Source organism: Mus caroli, chromosome 5 (assembly GCF_900094665.2).
Source record: "Mus caroli chromosome 5, CAROLI_EIJ_v1.1, whole genome shotgun sequence".
Classification (NCBI taxonomy): domain Eukaryota; kingdom Metazoa; phylum Chordata; class Mammalia; order Rodentia; family Muridae; genus Mus; species Mus caroli.
This window is the reverse complement of record NC_034574.1, coordinates 37,595,628-37,607,996: the sequence shown is the minus strand read 5'-3', so window position 1 is coordinate 37,607,996 and position 12,369 is coordinate 37,595,628. Positions and strand designations below refer to the sequence as shown.

Sequence of the window (12,369 nt, the reverse complement as noted above, 5' to 3'; positions counted from 1 at the left end):
GTCAGCCGACCCTGCACTCTAGCTACACCAGTGCTGTTCTGGCCAGATGAGGCCTGTGGCCCTACTCAGGCCGGTTTCTGCTTCCCTAACTAATGCAGTCTCAGGTCCCGCGCCCACTTCTTTTTATTTGGAACAAAATAAGTACCTGCCTCCTATTGGGTGGATTAACTGCTGTAGCCAGCATGCCTGCATCTCTATTATTTACAATCTGTCATAAATATTAATTACTTATTGTGAATAAGTGTCACCCCATCAGGAAATCCTAAGGTTTTCCTCAAGTGGGCTCCATTTTTGGTGGTGTTCCAATCATAAATGAGCTTGGATCAACTTGGGTTTTCCTTCTGCCTCAGATGTCTTCACCAAGATTCTGATGCAAAGAGAAAAACATCTGCCCGTCTCTGGGGTGTTTGAGCAATGTTTGGCTGAGAGGCACACCAGAAGAGGGTTAGAAGGTCATTCTCAATGGACTAGGTGAAGTAGAATGGTCTCTTTGCCACATGTGACTCTCCAGCGCTGGAGCACAGCCAGAACCACAGGAGTTTCCCAGAAAGACAAACAGTGAGAGTTCACCACACTTGGACTTTCATTTGCTTCTTAAAATGCTGCCTTTCTCCGACAGGACTCGTCACTTCTTCTCTAGTCTTTCAGCCTCTAAGCTGCATGGCATTTCTTGCTAATAATCTTGTCCTCTGAACTCATCACTTCATGCGATAAGTGTTAATCAGAATTTATCAGTCGATGTTAGGTACAGGGAATACATTGGTGAATACAGCAGAGTTCTGGCCTCGGTGATCTCCCTGTTTCATGCCAACACAGACAAACAGTTCAACCAACCTGGAGATTTAGCAGAGGTGGCAAGCCATGCTTCAACCTCTGGCTGCTTCATCTCATATGCTCAGGGCATGGTTCTCTGTAAGGCCTTAAACGAGATATATGTGTAGACATATAAACATACATAATATGTGTAGCTAAGCAGGAACCCCAGAAGAGTGATTGGAACACCTATCCACCCACAAAACCTTTCACCCAAAACTTATTTTGTCTACAAGAAATATAGTGATAGTGGATGGAGCAGAGGCTGAGGGACTACTAGGCCCAACTTAAGATCCATCCCATGGGCAAGCACCAGTCCCTGACACTATAAATGATACTCTGCTTGTCCTACTCAGCAGCTGACTCGAATGAATGCAGAGACCCACAGCCAAACAGTGAGTGGAGCTCAGGTTCTCTTATTGAAGAGTTGGTGGAAGGATTGAGGGCTCCAAAGAGGATAGGAACTCCACTCAAAGACCAACAGTGTCAATTAACCTGGACCCTTGGGGCTTTCAGAGACTGAACCACCAACCAAAGAGTATACACAGCCTGAGCATAGACCTCCCTCTCCCTAAACATATGTAGCAGATGTGCAGGTTGGTCTTCATGTGGGCCCTGAACAACTGGAGCTAGTGCCATCCCAAAAACTGTTTCCTGTCTGTGGGATATATTGTGTAAAATGTACGTGTGTGTATGTGTGTATATATTGTTATATACACACACATATATATACATATAATCATACATTACTTATATATAATATTCACATATATGTACATATACATATAGATATAAACCACTATATTGTGTGAGTTATAATATATGTATAAAGAAATAAAAAATAGCACATCAGTTCTTTATTCTTCTCTCATATGCTACATCCTAATGGCAGTGTTTTTCATTCTCTACTTTCCCCAGTTCCATATTCAACCTCTCTACTTCCCCAGATCCACTCCTCAATTTCACTTCACAAAAGAGCAGGTCTCCCAGGGATATCAACCAAATACAGAATAACATGCTACAGTAAGAATAGGCACAAACCATCATATCAGGGCTGGGCGAGGAAATTCAGCAGGAGAAAAAGGGTTCTAAGAGCAGGCAAAAGAGTCAGAGACAACTCTACTCCTACTGTTACGGGCCCCACAAAACAGCATGCTAATAACCATAGCATATTTGCAGAGGATGTAGCACAGACCCATGCATGCTCCATGCTTGCTGTTTCAGTCTCTGTGAGTCCCTATGAGCCCTGCTTAGTTGATTTGGTGGGCCATGTTCTCTTGATGTTTTTGACCCCTCTGGCTCCTCCAATTCCTTCCCCTCTTCCATGGGGGTTCTCTATGAAGAAGCACTTCTTAAATGTTAGCATCTATTACCCTGTGAGATACCTACAAAAGATGAAGAAAACATTGATGTAGCAACAGCTGGAACAGAACATGAGCTTTAGAGTTAGACAGGCCTAGATAGATTCAAGCCTTGACCAACAACTTTATCAACTTGCATAATGTTTCATGTGAGCTCTTTGGTCCATTTGACAAGTAATGCTCATGGAATTTAGCTTATTATTATTAATTATTATTATTATTATTCATTAATAGTTTTAAAAGCATTAAGTTCTCCCATCTCAAAAGCAAAAATTCAAGTTTGGAGAAATGCTTTACTGGTTAAGAGTAGATTACTGCTCTTATAACCTGGGTTATGTGCTCAGCACCCACATAAAGGCCTCTAACCATAACTTGAATTCCAGGAGATCCAATACTCTTTTCTGACTTCTATGGGTACCGGGTATACATATGGTGCACATACATACATATAGGCAAAATACACTCATAAACTAAAAGTAAATTATTAAAGATAATGAGGATTATTGCTGGTATAGCAGATGCCTGTAATCATAGTACTTGGGAGGTAGAAGAAAGAACCACAAGTTCAAGGTATTCTGGTCTACCCCGTGGTCAGTCAGAGTTAAATAGAAAGATCCTATGCAAACAAACAAACAAGAAACTGTTGTATTTATAGTGTGTATTTATATACATAATGTTTTACTTTGAGTTGAAAATTATAGCTATATCAATATGAGCTGTATCTACTTGTAATTCCCAGCACAGAAAGCATACTATAATGAATGGTCAATTTTTTTTTTTAACATTTTCACCTCTAGCTCTATCCATGCCCCATTCTGCTTTTCTTTCTGTAACATTCTAGAGAAGACTCCTGGAAGGAACTGCCCAGCTGAGGACTACACCTTCTTTTTGTTTTGGTACAGAGAGAGACCAGCTGACTGGTTTTCAGAATGAAAAGTGAGTATACAATATACATAGCCAAGTCATTCTATCATGTTTTTATTTCTGTGGTGAGAAGCAGAAGACTCTACTACAAGTTGGCAGCGACATGGTAGCCCTGAACCCCGATGTGGAGTTCCACTAAGAGAGAAAACCCCTACTACATTCACATTAAAGAAAGAAACTTTCACAGTGTTAATCCATCAAAATATGGGGGCAATTTGTGTTATCTAATCAAGCAGAATAATTGCCAGAATTACTGGAGATGAACAATAGGCAGGGGAAAGTTAGAGCATGTCAAATTCAAGTCATTATAAATGTCCAGTTGCAAGTGCTGTATGGATTTGGAGAAGAGAGAGAAATGTCCAGTTAGGTTGCCATTAAGGAGAAGCATTTGCCAAAAGCCCTGAAGGACAGTTTAGGGCAAATACCATATATAGAAGAAGCCAGAGGCAAAGGGGATAATGTCCCATAGAGGGTGGCTTATCTTCTTAAACATACATGTTGAACCTATAGAAGGGAGTAGTGAGAGCCAGAGATAGAGAGTATATAGAATCCAAATTGTGGAGGAACTGAAATGAGAAACAAGCTTCTGATTGCATCCCACCAACAGTGGAGAACTGATGTCCTTAGAGAAACAGCAAGGGAGATCAATGTTGCACCTGACTAAGAGTTACAAAAGGTGGATTCAGAGATGAAATAACCAGAGACTGAGATGGGAATTCGATGGACTCTACAGTTTAGAGGTAAGGTTGCTAGAACTAGAGCCACAGAACAGCATCTTTGGCTAGAAATGGAAAATAACTGGTATCAAGTATGGACTCTATGTTGTTGATTGATAGGTTTTGAAGGATAGAGAGAGACCCCACTCCAAAATAGAATCCTGAGTTTGTTAACAGGTTCCTGGGAGGATGATGGTGATGTTAATAGAACTGAGAGTGGCAGCATGAGGATAGAGGAGGAGATTGGGGATATGGTTCTCTTTTGGCCAGTGCATTCTAAGGATCAACCCATCCATCCCCCAACACTAAGTTTACAAACACACGACCTCTACATCCATTTATCTTCCTATGTGTGTTCTGGAACGTCTAACTTCATCTCTTCATACTTGCTAGGCAAATACTTTATGACGAAGCTACCACTTCAACCTCAAGATCATATTTTAATAAGCTTTTTAATAGTCTCTATTGGTTCAGGCTATTAAGAATCACCATAGACGTCACCCTTTTTCCTGGGTCCTCCAGTCAGCTCACTGGAAATTTGGCTGTGCTTTAAAAATGTGTACTGAGTCCAGCTACTTATCATTGTCCACTAATACTGCTGTGGCCTGTTGCATTGCTGTCCAAGTCATGTCTCCTCAGTGTAGCTGTGATAGTCATCTCCATGTTTCCCTTGGGTTGATATTCACACCTTTAAAATCTGCTCATGTGGTTTTGAGTAAATCTGTCTATACATGATAGATATCATGACACCCCTCTGCTAAGCCCTGCTGTGGCTTTTCACATAATCTAGTAAGGGCGGTAACCCTCCATGGCTACAGTGCCTCTGAAGGTCCTTCCCCGAGGTTTGCCTCTCCCCTGCTCCTCATTCCTTTGTTTTTCTGTGCCTACCTCCTGGGTTTCACTACTGACCATGAATGAAGCAGGCATGGCTCTTGCCTCGTAGTCCTGTCTTTAACTGTAATGTCACTCACTATGTAATTTCACCTTTTCCTCCATATGTAAAGGGCCCGGGCCCACCCACCCTCACATCCTCCTTAGTTTCTGCTCATATGAGGCTTTCTCAGTGAGGTCTACTTTGATAAGCATACATTAATGCTGTGGTGTATCCAAAGTCTTCTATATTCTCTAGACCCCTTTCTCTGCGACACCCCCCCCCCCGCCCAGTACCCAACACCCCAGCACACCCTTTAATTTAGTTGTCACGATTACTGTCCACCTCCACCGCACCAACACACACACTTTCTGCTTTCCAGCCACTGGTGACCTTGAGGAGAGAGAGGGCTTTGACTCCCTGCCGCCCTACTGCTTTTGAGAAGTGCCAGACAATTAGTGCCGACTAACATGCACTGATGAAACTGTCTCCTATTTCAAGGCTACCTTTGTTTTAGTTTTGCTTTCAGACAGGGTGCTGCTATCTACCCAACCCCAGGTGCCTTTAGTTCAGGGGCCTCTTCTCCCAACCTCCTGCTGGGTGGGATTTGCAGGTGTGCACACCTATCTAGCTCAAGGCTATATTCTTAATTACTAAATTATACAGCCAAAGAAGTGAGAGATAACATAAATGAATGCCCGGAATGCGTGATGCTTCTAGTAGTTTTGGAGTTTGTGGGGGCTGGGCAGTCTCTGCATCACAGGGGTCTGCCTAAAATAGAACAGGTGCATCCTAGAATTAAATTACATCCTGCACTCACCAACGCTAGGCCCCTGTTACCACACAAAATGCTTCCCTCCGGTTTTGGCCCATAGTGACCACAATTGCTTCTCTTCGCCAAAAAAAAAAAAAAAAAGCCCTTTGTGTCTTGGCTGAGGTTCAAATCCCACTGCTTTCAGTGAGACTGGGCCACAAAAAGGAGCTTCAGAGGGAGGACAACAGTCACTCTCTTCCCCTGACTCTTCCCAGGCTGCTGCGCCTCCTCCATGCCCCCGGTTTTGAAACCTTTTTGCTTTCTTCCCTTTGCAGGAGTCTAGCTGGCAGCCCAAAGAGGTGACTGAGAACTGGCTGTGTAAGAACAGCAGAGCTTCCTGGGAGAAACAGGCTTCATTTTTCCTGCTTTAAAAAAAAATATGCGAGAACTCCAATGTTCTGGCAAAATTAAGGAAACCTGCAATCGGTTGCTTGGGAAAAAGAAACCCAGCAAACCTGTCTGTAGTAAATTACATATGGGGACAAAGCCCCACTGCCTCCCGAGGCTGCCTCCCTCCCTGCTGCCATCCTTAAGGTAATGTCTTCAGACTGCACAAGCTGCATTTCAGAGACCTGCAGTCCAAACTTGACACCTAAGAACTGTGTCCCTTTAAGTAAGTCTCATGGCTTTTTGTCTGAGTTTCATGATATTATTTGTAACATGACATTAAATCTGTTTCTTCATAGTGATATGAGAAATAAACACACTTTCATCAGCTTTGTGAGTTTTTAAATTGTCTTTCACATTTCAATTTTATGTTTAAAAATCTCAGTACTATGTAGGTATGTGTACATAGCTCTCAGGCACACACATGCACATGTGTGCTCACACACACACACACATACACACACACACTGCATGTGAAAGCAGATAAGATCTGAGTAACTGCTGTAGTTAAAACTGACTGTACCAGGGAAAGCAGCAACATGATAGACAGAGACATAAAATATAGATCTATGAGTGAGGATTTATTAAGGAATCTGGCTCATGTGATTATGTGGAGAAGAACCATAATAGTCCATTGGAAAGCTAGAGCTCAGCTGGTGCGGGTAGCATGGCTTTATGTCAGTCCAAAGACCTCTGAACCAGGGAAGCTAGTGCTGCTGTTCTGTTGGTGACCAAAGGTCTTACGACCCAGAGACCTCAAGTACTGGAGTCCAAAGGCTAGAGAGCCTAGAGAGCTGATGTCCAAAGACCAGAAGAATGTGGGGGAGACAGAGACAGGCAGGCACACACACACACACACACACACACACACACACACACACACACAGAGATAGGGAGAGACAGAAAGAGAGAATATGAGGAGAGAGAGAGAGAGAGAGAGAGAGAGAGAGAGAGAGAGAGAGAGAGAGATATTGAATGAATATGAGAAGAAGAGGAATCTTATGTTCCATTCATCCCTGGCCAACTGCATAGTGCACAGGTACCCATTGACACCAAAGGCAGATCCCTGCCCTCCTATTTCTCCCAACTCTCATCCCAATCCTGTCTACAAACATTTCCACAAATGCCCCAGAAGTAGACTTCACTAGCAGGCTAGCTAGCTCTCAATTCAGGCAAGTTGACAGCTACAACTCGCTACCATACAAACAATGGCAGGCCCTGATTCTGTTGCTGCACTGTGGGTGTGTAGGATTTTACCACCAGGGGAAGTTGGGTGAAGACTGCCCAGGTCCTCTGCCTTGTTGGCAGTATGTCCTCTGTCTGGTTAGTTCAAATATGCATTAGAGAAGTGTGTCTGCTGGTTCCTTCCTCCTATACCTTCTAAATACTTCTCCTGGGAAGTGTAAACCATAACCATTGGATCTGTTTCTCTTAAGGCTTTGTTGCTTCTTTAGGGCAGTTACCCTCTGTCCAAGAGGGCTTCTTGGGCTCAGTGCTGAGCTGGTATTTACAAATGTTTATTGATTCTTTCTGCTGAAAATATCAAAACAAGCAGATTTCTTTTCTAAGACATGCTAGTACCATCTGTGAAGTTTTGCAACAAAATTCACATTTTAAAAATTCTACTTTATGCTAGAGATTTCCATATACAATTCTCTTAGTGAAGCCTCATACCGATTTTATGAGGGACAAACCAAAATTTCCCACTTTCGGTATGAGAAACATAAGCAATGGAAAGCTTGATCTATATACTCAAGACATGTAGGTCATAAATAGTTGGAATTTAAGCTAGGATTTAGACAATTTATTAATTTATTAATTATCAATTCCTGTTTGCCAGGAACTGTTCTCAGAGCTTGCCAGTGGTGAAATAAATGTGGGTGATTAAAAAATAATAAAGCATACATCACCACCAAAATAATAATAAATAATAAAGTAGCAAATGCGATGTGTGAAGCAGAATTCACAGGGAATACTGAATTTGTCCAGTGTTCAAAGAAGGAGTAGAGAAATAGGATCTTTGGAAAAAGAATACTCCATGAACAGGGCCACTGGGGGGAAAGGGTCCTATAGCAGACATACACCTGATAAATGTAAGTAGATGGCCCAGGCTAGAACGGTAAGCACACGTAGCAGGCCAGGTCCCAGAGTCCCAGAGAGGACACTGCAAGAACCCTGTGACAAATCTGGCTTCCCCCTGAGTGATTCCAGAACACAGCAGTAGGATTTGGAGCAGATGGATTCTGTGAGCTGACTCATGCTGCCATTGGTTCTCTGGCTGCTTAGAGAAGACAAGGCTAAAGGCTGAAGGGGGAGGGGGGGCATGTTTAAAGGTCAAAACCAGGCAGATTGGGTGAGAGTCAGCAGCAGTATTCTAGGAAGAAGAGGCTGGCTGCCTAGACCCTGGAGTGGTAGCAGGAGGGCTGCCTATTCTGTGAGGTCTCATCTGCATTTACCTGTCACTGATGATCATACCTACTTTGAGGGTTATAGATTCTCTGATGTTTGGTTTCTCATGTGCAATGGCCTTTTCTTTCTCCCCTTTGCCCAGCTGGTTCATAATCTAATGCTCTCTCCAGATGCTTTGCATATCCACCCCATGCTTCTCTGCAAACTTCCTACCTCCTGCTCCTTCTATGGTCTTCTTTGTGTTCAAACCTTAGTGATCTTACAGCTCTCTCTTGCCTGCCTATCCAGGCTAGTGTTGTGATAGTCCTAGATACATCTTTCTCCTAATATATTTTAGGGTATATGACCAAGGGTCCAAGTGTACTAGCTACTGTATGAGTTTGGAATGGAATGAGTCTCCCTCCTATCGACTGCAAAGACAAAAGGGTGATAACATGACACCCAGTGTCCTTGTCTACTAACAGATCAGAACTCATGATTGTGTCAAGGCTTTGCCATGTTGTTCAGCAAAACTTCACGCAAGAATTTGTGTTACAACCAGAGAAGGCGACAGAGAACAAGATGGCAAGAAAGTATGCCCCAGGATATTGTGGAATCCTTGTGCAGGTACTAACATTTCTGTTTCACAGATGAAGAAAACAACTATCAACAGACTGCCCTGCCTGTCTCCTACCTAAGCCCCCAAGGTGAAGAATGTTTGACCTCTGGAGAAGACAACAGATTCTTTGTTTTAAAACAACAAATATAAAACAATAAAAAGAAGCCTGTTTCGTTTCGTTTTGTTTTTTTTTTTTTTTTCAGGCCTAGACACGAGTGAGTCAATGAGTCAAACAGCAATGTCTCCAGAGGATTGGTCGGTGCCAGGCTGTAAGATGGATGCATCCCAGATGGGCTTTCCCACAGCCGATGCTGGGAGCTTCCCCTTGGCCCACATAGGGAAGGGGTGTGGGAAAGCTTTCCCATGACATGCGAGTACAGCTAAGCACGTGACTTGGGGCTGGGAAGAGATTAACAGCAAGCAACCTGGCAATGGAATGGCCCAGTCCAGCCAGGAATGGCATGCTAGAACAAAAACCCGCATCCTGGGATGAAGCAGCCAATTTGCTTTGAATGTGTTTAGAGAGTCTTTGGGCTCCTAAGGAAGTGCAGGATGCAGGAGCTGCTGGCTCAGAACTGGGTGTAAGACTGCACTAATCAGGTGCCATATTCCTACCTGCAAGAGTAAGGTAGAAGACCATTACTGGCTGGCTTGCACCCCATTAGCACTTTATATACTTCCAGTGATCCTACCTTGACAGAATGTATGGTCCCTTGCCAGAATATGGTAAGGGGCCAGAGAAATTGGCTCTTGAAAGCTAAGTTCCCCTTTGTATTTATCTACCATAAGAACTTTCTATAAGATCATATAAGGGAGCCCCACATTGGATAATTTATGTACAACTTTGATGAGACTGTAGAGGTGAATTATTTGGGCAAATAGTCATTTAGATATTTCAGTAAACATGTAATTGCAAAAATATAAATAGTATATGCACACACACATATAAACACATACACACACATATGTATATATGCATTATATACATCATATACACATATGCATATACAATGGTCAGCTTATTTGAAATGTAGCAGATGTAATGTGCTATGTAGTGTTATGGGAGAGCCTTGGCTAATCAGCTGAAGCTCTCAACAGCAATGGCTAAAGTTTTATGTAAGGGAATTCTGCTTTCAGAAAGTAACATAGAAATCCTGCCTGAGTTTCCATCCCTCAGACTGCAGCTACAGTATCAGCTCTTACTTGAATCTCCAGCCTGCTCCTGGCCATAGATTTTGAACTAAACAACTTCCACACAGATATGAACCAGTTGCTTAAAATCCATTACGTCCCCCGCCTCTCCTCTATGTGTGTGTGTGTGTATGTATAGATGTGTAAACATATATACATGGATGTTCCCACTTCAACCACTGAGATAGTCTAGAGACTGTGAAAGCTTTCTCTCAGGACTCCTCATATGCACAAATCACCCATGCTGGAGTTATACTTGGAGACAGTGTAAAGCACTGAGTCAGGAAGAAAGATGAGGTTAGAGAATGAGGCCAAACTCTGCACTGACAAGCTGCACCTCTGGAACTGTGGCCCCAGAGGACAATTCAGTCTCATCTCTGTGGCTGGTTCTTCCATGTAGACTCCCAGCTGAGGTGATGGACTGCCTGAGGTGCTGTGTTGTTTTTTTGAAACACAGTATCTATGAATTATCCTGTAGATACAACTAACCCACTATCCAACAGCTCACCCAGCCAGCCAGCCACCTACCCATCTCTCCTCTACTAAACATCTAGGACCCACATCTACCAGCTCCTGTCCTGAGTGATGCCAGGGGAAGGCACTCGGATGCACACACTGGAGGTCTGTGGTCAGGGTAGAATCCTAGCTACATGAACTGTAAGGGGGAAATCCCAAGCCTTTCTTTGGACAGCTTCAGCTTATAGTTGTACCACTTCAGTCTCACCTTTTCCCTGGGGCACATGGTCTGCACTTTTGTGGCTGGCCATGGTTTCCATCCTTAGCTATATGCCATCTTACTCCATCCTGGATTTCAGGGCCTTGGAATTTAGCACCCTTTGATGATTTATTTCCCTCCTCCCCATTCATCCCAGAGTCCTATCTGTCAGAGAAGACAGATACTTATTCATCTCCCCCGACCCCAAGCTTAGACAATCTAATCATGACTTTATTTCTCCAAGGATTCCTTCTTCCGGAATCCTCAACGTCAGTCATCACCAGGTCTGTCTATATCCTGGAAGCTCGCACAGAGTTTTAAGATACAAACATCTTGACAGATCCACCTGTAATCCTCAATCTCTACTGTTACCACGATTCCTCACCCTGTTCTAGGCCCTAGCCACATGCCACCTTGTCTACCAAAACCTGAAGGTTGTAGCACAAACTAAACTTTATTTGTTTTTATTTTCTTTTTGAATATGATTGCCCATCTCCCCTTTGTTAAAGAGATTGAGATTAACATGCAAATGGAAAACAAAATAGTTTAGTAGGTGTCACGATGGGTCAGCTGCCTGGGTCAGGATTAGGACCTGCTTCCTGGTAGAAAGGTGTGTAACACCGGTGCTGAGTGTTTAAGAGAGGTCAGCAGGTGCTGTGGGGTGGGGAAGAATCTTTCAGACACAGGGAATATCAAATATTGTGTAGGACATTTAGTTGTACAAAAAAATCAGGGCAATGGTCCAGCATGGTGAATATGATGGAGAGAATAGTATAAACAGGTCAGAAAGTTAGGCTAGACCTGTTTCTCATCCTGTAGTATTTCCAGTCCCTACAAACAAGTACCCAGATGGCCACCACTTCCTCAAAGAACAGAGACTTCCGTTCTGGTTGAAACCTCTAGGTTCCCAGGCAGGTGGGTCATGTATGCTGGAAATGCTCCAAACTACTTCCTCTTTTGACTGGCCTCAAATAATAAGCCAGCTCCTGGAAATTTGCATTGCAAAATCTGACAGCTAGTCATCCTTCCCGCTCTGCACACACGTACCCGGGAGGAACCCAATGTACACGGGAGGAACCCGATGACCAACGCCCGGTAGTGTGCGTCATGGTGGTTGCCTTTTTTCTTCTGGCCTCTGTTTTCTCTGTCCACTTTTCCTCTCTTTTACTAATTTTAAATTACTTTTAAAAAAAATTATATTTGACTCATGTTTGAAAAAGTTTTGTCGACAAGCGATCCTGGGTTTGATTTCTAGAACTCCCCATGAGACAGTCCTCTGCAAGTGAGAGTAATGCTTGTGGTAGAGGCTATAATAGGACATAGTAATGCCATATACCGAGGTCTCATGTACCAGGTGACTTGTTTGCTTTTGACTAAATCATTTGGCTTTTTGTATGTTTTTTAATTTGGAAAAGGAAAGAAAAACTCAGCAATATTGTTTGTGATGTTGCTGCAGAATTCCCTGTTGCCTGAGGGTTCCAGAAAGCTGTGTGTCCAGCATACAATATCCTTTGTTTCTAAGCATCTGCATCTGTCCTCCAAGCAGGCTGTCAGTGAGGCAATCATGTCC

At 43.2% G+C, this 12,369-nt stretch overlaps 1 long non-coding RNA gene across 4 annotated transcripts in view; it reads left to right on the top strand.

The window, feature by feature from the left end:
- Nucleotides 1–8,978, top strand: part of LOC110295223 — a 61,190-nt gene extending 52,212 nt beyond the window's left edge. For 2 of the 4 annotated variants that reach the window (XR_002378029.2, XR_003836736.1), the window contains 3 exons: nt 3,016–3,110; nt 3,706–3,838; nt 5,775–6,214. This is a non-coding gene — a long non-coding RNA (uncharacterized LOC110295223). Of the gene's footprint in view, nt 1–3,015; nt 3,111–3,705; nt 3,839–5,774; nt 6,215–8,924 lie in introns of those variants that run through there. The other 2 variants (XR_002378030.1, XR_002378031.2) reach the window with 2 other exon arrangements.
- The last annotated feature ends 3,391 nt before the right edge of the window (nt 8,979–12,369 follow it).